The sequence below is a fragment of the Saccopteryx leptura genome, chromosome X (genome assembly GCF_036850995.1).
Source record: "Saccopteryx leptura isolate mSacLep1 chromosome X, mSacLep1_pri_phased_curated, whole genome shotgun sequence".
Lineage (NCBI taxonomy): Eukaryota > Metazoa > Chordata > Mammalia > Chiroptera > Emballonuridae > Saccopteryx > Saccopteryx leptura.
This window is the reverse complement of record NC_089516.1, coordinates 119,719,416-119,727,067: the sequence shown is the minus strand read 5'-3', so window position 1 is coordinate 119,727,067 and position 7,652 is coordinate 119,719,416. Positions and strand designations below refer to the sequence as shown.

At 34.8% G+C, this 7,652-nt stretch overlaps 1 non-coding gene across 1 annotated transcript; it reads left to right on the top strand.

The window, feature by feature from the left end:
* Positions 1 to 6,293: 6,293 nt before the first annotated feature.
* Positions 6,294 to 6,455, top strand: LOC136386541 (U1 spliceosomal RNA). Its single transcript, XR_010747931.1, has one exon. It is a non-coding gene; the product is annotated as a U1 spliceosomal RNA (small nuclear RNA).
* Positions 6,456 to 7,652: the final 1,197 nt, after the last annotated feature.

Sequence of the window (7,652 nt, the reverse complement as noted above, 5' to 3'; positions counted from 1 at the left end):
AACCCCTTATCAGACATACTGTCAAATATGTTCTCCCATTGTGTAGTTTGTCTTTTTATTCTGTTTTTATTGTCTTTGGCTGTGCAAAAGCTTTTTAGTTTGATATAGTCCCATTTGTTTATCCTGTCTTTTATTTCCCTTGCCCATGGAGATAAGTCAGCAAATATATCGCTGCGAGAGATGTCGGAGAGCTTACTGCCTATGTTTTCTTCTAAAATGCTTATGGTTTCACGGCTTATATTTAAGGCTTTTATCCATTTTGAGTTTATTATTGTGAATGGTGTAAGTTGGTGGTCTAGTTTCATTTTTTTGCAGGTTGCTATCCAATTTTCCCAACACCATTTTTTGAAGAGGCTGTCTTTACTCCATTGTATTTCCTTACCTCCTTGTCAAATATCAGTTGTCCATAGTGCAGTGGGTTTATTTCTGGGTTCTCCGTTCTCTTCAATTGATCTATGTACTTGTTCTTATGCCAGTACCAGGCTGTTTTGAGTACAATGGCCTTGTAGTATAGCTTGATATCAGGAAGTGTGATACCTCCCACTTTATTCTTCTTTTTTAAGATTGCTGAGGCTATTCGTGTTCTCTTTTGGTGCCATATAAATTTTTGGAACATGTGATCTATATATTTAAAGTATGTCATTGGTATTTGAATTGGTATTGAATTGAATTTATAAATTACTTTGGATAATATAGACAGTTTAATGATGTTTATTCTTTCTAACCATGAGCAAGGTATATGCTTCCACTTGTTTGTGTCTTCCTTGATTTCTTTTATCAATGTTTTATAATTTTCCGAGTACAAGTTTTTAGTCTCCTTGGTTACATTTACTCCTAGGTACTTTACTTTTTTGGTTGTAATAGTGAAGGGGATTGTTTCCTTAATTTCCCTTTCCGACTTTTCATTGTTGGTGTATAATAATGCCTCTGATTTCTAGGTATTAATTATATATTCTGCCACGTTGCTGAATTCATTTATCAGGTCCAGTACTTATTTTACTGAGACTTTAGGATTTTCTATATACAATATCATATCATCTGCAAATAATGATAGTTTTACTTCTTCTTTTCCAAATTGAATGCCTTTTATTTCTTCTTCTTGTGTGATTGCTGTGGCTAGGACTTCCAGGACTATGTTGAATAAGAGTGGTGGAAGGGGTCACTCCTGTCTTGTTCCTGATCTTAAGGGGATTGCTTTTAATTTTTGCCCATTGAGTATGATGTTGACTGTGGGTTTGTCATAGATGGCTTTTATCATGTTGAGGTATGTTCCCTGTATTCCCGCTTTGTTGAGAGTTTTGATCATGAATGGGTGCTGTATTTTATCAAATGCTTTTTCTGTATCTATTGAAATTATCATGTGGTTTTTCTCCTTCCTTTCATTTATGTGATGAATAACATTGATAGATTTGCAAATATTGTACCAGCCTTGCCTCCCCAGAATAAATCCCACTTGATCATGGTATATGATTTTTCCCCATATATTGTTGGATCCAGTTTGCTAATATTTTGTTGAGGATTTTAGCATCTATATTCATCAGAGATATTGGCCTATAATTTTCTTTCTTTGTGTTGTCTTTGCCTGGTTTTGGAATCAGAATTACGCTTGCCTCATAAAAGGAGCTTGGAAGTATTCTTTCCTCTTCAATTTTTGAAATAGCTTGAGAAGGATAGGAGTTAGTTATTTTTTGAATAGTTGGTAGAATTCACTTGTGAAGCCATCTGGCCCAGGACTTTTCTTTGTTGGGAGTTTTTTGATAACTGTTTTGATCTCATTTGTTGGGCGTTTTTTGATAACTGTTTTGATCTCATTTGGTGTAATTGGTCTGTTTAGGTTTTCTGATTCTTCCAGACTGATTTTTGGAAGATTGTATGTTTCAAGGAATTTGTCCATTTCATCTAGGTTGTCTAGTTTTTGGCATACAGTTCTTCATTGTATTTTCTTACAATCCTTTGTATTTCTGTTGTGTCAGTTGTTATTTCTCCTGTCTCATTTCTAATTTTATTTATTTGAGTCCTCTCTCTCTTTTTCTTGGACAGCACCAAATTTTTATTGGATAATGCATAACTTACACGGGTCATTGTATGGCTCTCACGGAATTACATTTTAAAATATGTGACGTTCATGTCTCTCTCAGCCATAAAGTTTCCTGAACCTTAGCCTAAGGCTTAGTTTTAAGACTAAGCTTTTCCTCACTCCTTGACTGATTGCATGATGTGGGGTGGTGCACTCTCATGAGGAATCCCATTATATCTCAGATAAGTAACTTTGTATCAGAGACTTCCTTGTTTGTATATAGGATTAAAGGTTTGATTTCTACACTATAACGTGGGGCAGACTGGGAGCTTGCTCTCTCTTAGTTCCTGATATTAGCATTAGAGAGGAGAGCAGAAAAAGGCCACATGGAGGAGGCCAGGAGAAGCAGCCAAGATGGTGGAGTGCTGAGGAAGAAGCCAGTTTGTGCAGAATTTGTGCAGGGAGAAGGAAGGAGATGGGGAACAGAGGTGAATAAGTCTGGTGAGGTAGAAACCTTTGATTCTAGGAAACTCAAATAAGTCAGTAGCTTTGTGAGCACTGAATGAGTGGGTTTTGGAGCCCAGTGTGTGTTTTCACTTGCCCACCAGGTGTTAGCTAGGATTAAAGATAATGGCCCACCTGTTCTTTACCGTCTGTCCGAATCCTATGTGAACCTGCATGGGTCAGGAGGCTGTGATGGTAGCCATGGCTACTGGCCTTACAGAGCTTCATTAAATGCTCTGTTGGAACAAACAGACTACATAGTCCAGAGAAACAATCCACAGTTTATCTTTTATAAGATTTTTGTGGTAAGATCTATATTTGGTTGTATTTTTTAAAAAAAGAGACTACAAGGCTAAAATAATTTTGGACAATATTTCCCCTAAAAAAGTAAAGAATAAGAAACCACTCAATAACAAGTATCTATATTTTTAAGGAATAATTCTAAGTTACTATATATGCAGAGAAGGTGACTCTTCCCAGGGCCTGATTTCACAGGTACCAAATCTACCTTTTTGGAAAAGAATACCTCAATTTTCTTTTGAGGTAATTGTTTTGGATTTATTTTTTTCTAATAAGCCTTAATGTTTTTATTCTAAAATTAAAACATCAATATATATGATTGAGAAAATACAAAATACCTTCTCATTTAATGATGGTGGGAAAGTAAACTGGTACAAAAATATATATTAAGAATAGAATTACCATAGGACCCAGCCATCCTTCTATTGGATATCCACCTGAAACACTCAACAACATTGCTATGTAAACAGGTGTACCCCCATTTTCATTGCAGCACTATTCACGGTGACCAAGACATGGAAACAATCAAAGTATCCCTTGATTGAAGATTGGATAAAAAAGATGTGGTACATATACAGTGGAAAACTACTCAGCCATAAGAAATGATGATGTATTGCTATTTACAACAATATGGATGGACATTGAAAACATTATATTAAGTGAAATATGTAAATTAGAAAAAACTGTAAATTATATTATTTTACACATAAGTAGGATATAAAAAATGACACTTGTGGACCTAGATAAAAGTGTAATGATTACCAGGGGGATGGGAGAGTGAGAGGAGTAAAGAGAAATAAATATACAATGATGGAAAATGATTTGACCTTGGGTGATGGAAAACAATGCAATCAACAGTTTGAATAATATAGAAATGTTTACTTGAAACTTATGTACTCTTATTGATCAAGGTCACCCTATTAAATTTCACTTCAAAAGAAGAAATGCAAAATACATTATTTTAAATGTCAAATATTCTTTTGTCACTAGATGCAATGTTCTTTGTTTAAGATTTCTGAGCTTGCCTGACCAGGCAGTGGCGCAGTGGATAGAGCATTGGTCTTGGACGACGAGGACCCAAGTTCAAAACTCAAAGGTTGCTGACTTGAACGTGGGCTCATCTGACTTGTGTACATGCTCACCAGCTTGAGTGCGGGGTCATTGGTTTAAGAGGGGTGTCATAGAGGTGACCCCATGGTCACTGACTTGAGCCCAAGGTGTCATTCAGTCTACTGTAGCCTCTTGGTCGAGGTACATATGAAAAAGCAATCAGTGGCCTGACCAGGTTGTGGTGCAGTAGATTGAGCATCGGACTGGAATGCGAAGGACCCAGGTTCGAGACCCCAAGGTCGCCAGCTTGAGTGCAGGTTTATCTGGTTTAGGCAAAAGCTAATCAAATTAGACCCAAGGTCCCTTGCTTGATTGAGCAAGGGGTTACTCGGTCTGCTGAAGGCCCGTGGTCAAGGCACATATGAGAAAGCAATCAGTAAATAACTAAGGTGTCGCAACAAAAAACTGATGATTGACGCTTCTCATCTCTGTCCCTATCTATCCCTCTCTCTGACTCTCTGTCTTTGAAAAAAAAAGAAGGAAAGAAAAAGCAATCAGTGAACAACTAAGGAGATGCAACAAATAATTGATGCATCTCATCTCTTTCCATTCATGTCTGTTTGTCTCTTATCTATCCCTCTCTCTGACTCTTTCTCTGTCAAAAAAAAAAAAAAGATTTCTGATATGCTTCAACAAGTCTTCCTCACTCTAATACTGCACAACAAATTCTTCATGTCTCCTTTTAAGATTTATTTATTTATTAAGCATTTAACTTTAGAGATAATCTATGTTTTAGTGCTGGAGATAACTTACTACATAAAATTGGGTAAACAACTGATCTATTGGCTATCTTTTCTTTTTCTGATATAATATAATAGTACTTTTATAAATCACTACATTTGTATTTACATTAGACGTTATTTGGGAATTATTTTTTCCATGTCTTTATATCCTTGCATTAGTAATAAACTCTCCTAAATATTTTTATCATGTATAGTATATTTTCTCATCTATTCTAGTAAATTTTTTTCTATATGGTTGCTAATGTCACACTCACATCCTCTTCACCTACCAAAGTAATTAATGTTTGTTTTTACAGCAATCATCCATAACCTAATTTGGAAAGTATTAATATGTTTACAATATTGAGTTGCTTTTTTCCCCTCATCTACGCAAAGGTTAAAACTAGCGCCATCCAAGCCTGTCTTCATGCCATTGCTTAGGCTTTTTAAAAATATATATATTTTAATTTATTCATTTTAGAGAGGAGAGGGGGGGAGGAGCAGGAAGCATCAACTCCCATACATGCCTTGACCAGACAAGTGCAGGGTTTTGAACCTGCAATCTCAGTGTTCCCAGGTTGATGCTTTATCCACTGCACCACCAGAGGTCAGGCTAAAAAAATTTTTTTTTTAATTTATTCATTTTGGAGAGGAGAAAGGGAGTGAGAGAAAGAGAAAGAGAGAGAGAGAGGCAAGAGAGGAGGAACAGGAAGCATCAATTCCCATATGTCCCTTTACTAGGCAAACCCAGGGCTTCAAACCTGCAACCTCAGCATTCCAACTCCACACTGTATCCATAGCACCACCACAGGTCAAGCTTAGGCTTAAAACAAGTTTTCTCTTGCTCTTCTATCATTGATTTTAAAGTTGAGTTTAAATGTCCCAGTGTAAGTGTTCAGGGCTCAGTTTAAATGTCACCTCTTCAGATAGAAATCCCTTCTTTAATCATCCAGTCTAAAGTAACTCTGACCCTCAGCATCTATACACTGTGGATCACATTGCCTGATTCTTTTTTCTTTTGTAGCACATATAACTTTTTAAAAATGAGTTTATTTCTGTATTTGTTTATTAGTATAACTTCCCAGCTGCAATAAAAAATAATAAATGAAAGGATTTTATCTGGCCTTTTCCCCTCCTTTTCCCCATCGCCGAGCACAATACTTGGCACACGTTGATGTTGAATAATTGTTTGCTAAAAGAACAAAGAGTAAGTGAATAAAGTCAGCTTTATGTTTGATGTATGTTTTACCAATCTTGGCACTACTACTATGGATTGTTGTGTAGAGTTATATGTGGCATCCAATGGAGTGCTATCCAGATTTCCAATGGTGCTCCTTTCCTAATGATAGTTTTCATTATTGACACTATCAAGTCATAATTTTGATATGATCTTTTGTGACCCCCTTCAATATTTACCCACTGGAAGTTATTTCAAAGAAAATTCTCAGGGTTTGTGTCATGGTTGGCCCCAACCATCATCTATTCACCATCATTTCACTTGGATTCTAGAACAAGGGTTAAGACATCAGTTATTGGCGCACCATTCTGACAATAAACTCTTCTATGTCCCCTTTTATTTTATTGTTTTGTTCATGTGATCTATAAAATTATTGCAGGGCGTTTTGTTTAAAATGTCCTTCATACTTAACTAATAGGAGAAATACCATGATCATGAAAGTGGTATTTCCAAGACGAGGCTTATCCATTGCTCCCCAGATGTGCTGACCTCTGCAATTTTTCCAAATGTGAGAAACTCAACTGCATAATTTATGGTAAAGGTGGACTGTGTTCACACTCTCCAGAAATAAAATAAAATAAATTAATTAAAATGTCCTTCTGTGAATGTGTTTCTCTTGTCTTCTTACACTTTTACTTATTTAAAAACATATTGCATGTTTATTTTATTTAGCAAATTATAGCACTTGAGTATTGCATATTAATATTTATTTTAAAATTTTACTATATATTCCTCATGTACTTTGTAACATAATTTTTTTCTCAAATTAGTCATGTCTTTCAAACTAAGAAGTCAAATATTTGTTCAGCCTAGAAAATTTTCTCTCCAATGTTATCTGGTTTTTGCTTTTATTACATCATGTCTTTTCTCTTCATGTAAAATTCTTATTTTGAGTGTATTGAAATAGTGGGATTTGTTCACAATTCATGTCATATTTTCTCTTACTGTTTTTCAACAATTTACAATTTTCTCAATTTCTGGATGAATTCCTTGAATCCACAGGCTACTTTAAAAAAAACAATTATTACCTTATATGGTACATCCTTTAACATTTTAAATGTAACACTCTTACTTTTAAAAATCTGTATATGTATATTTAACTCCAATTCATTTCTCATGATTATTGTTCTAGTATTTATTTATTATTTATTGTGTGTTATTTGTTCGTTTGTTTGTTTGTTTACTTATTGGGACCAATTATATCCTTATATCATGTTGAAAAATATATAAAACTTTGTTAGTGTTATTATATTACTTGGAATACTTATATTTCCCAGTGATCTATCTCTTCTAATTCTTACTAACTTTTTTTTTTGTTTCAACTGGACTATATTTTCAAATATTGGATGATTTTTTCTCTTCTTATTAAAAAATATCTCACATCTGAATATCTATGGTTGCTTATTTTTTTGAAATGACTGAGTATAATTTGAGATAGATTTTACAATAAATTGGTATAAATCTTTTTGTAAATTGGATCTAGATGCAAAGGAGGAACATACTTTATAATTGTTGTCAATTTATGCTGTTAGTGACTACATAGTCTAAAGGGATTGAGAAACACCCAGGGCCCTGAACAGACTAAGTAGGAAAATATGCCACTTTGCTCTTTATTTATTTGCAAGAACAAATTCAGTGCAAAGAATCCTAGAAGAAAGCCCACAACATCCAGCTCCCTGTACCAAAAACAAACAAACAAACAAACAAAAAAAGACCCTCATGGCAGTCCTCAGTTTCCTGCTTACAGATGCTGTACATAACA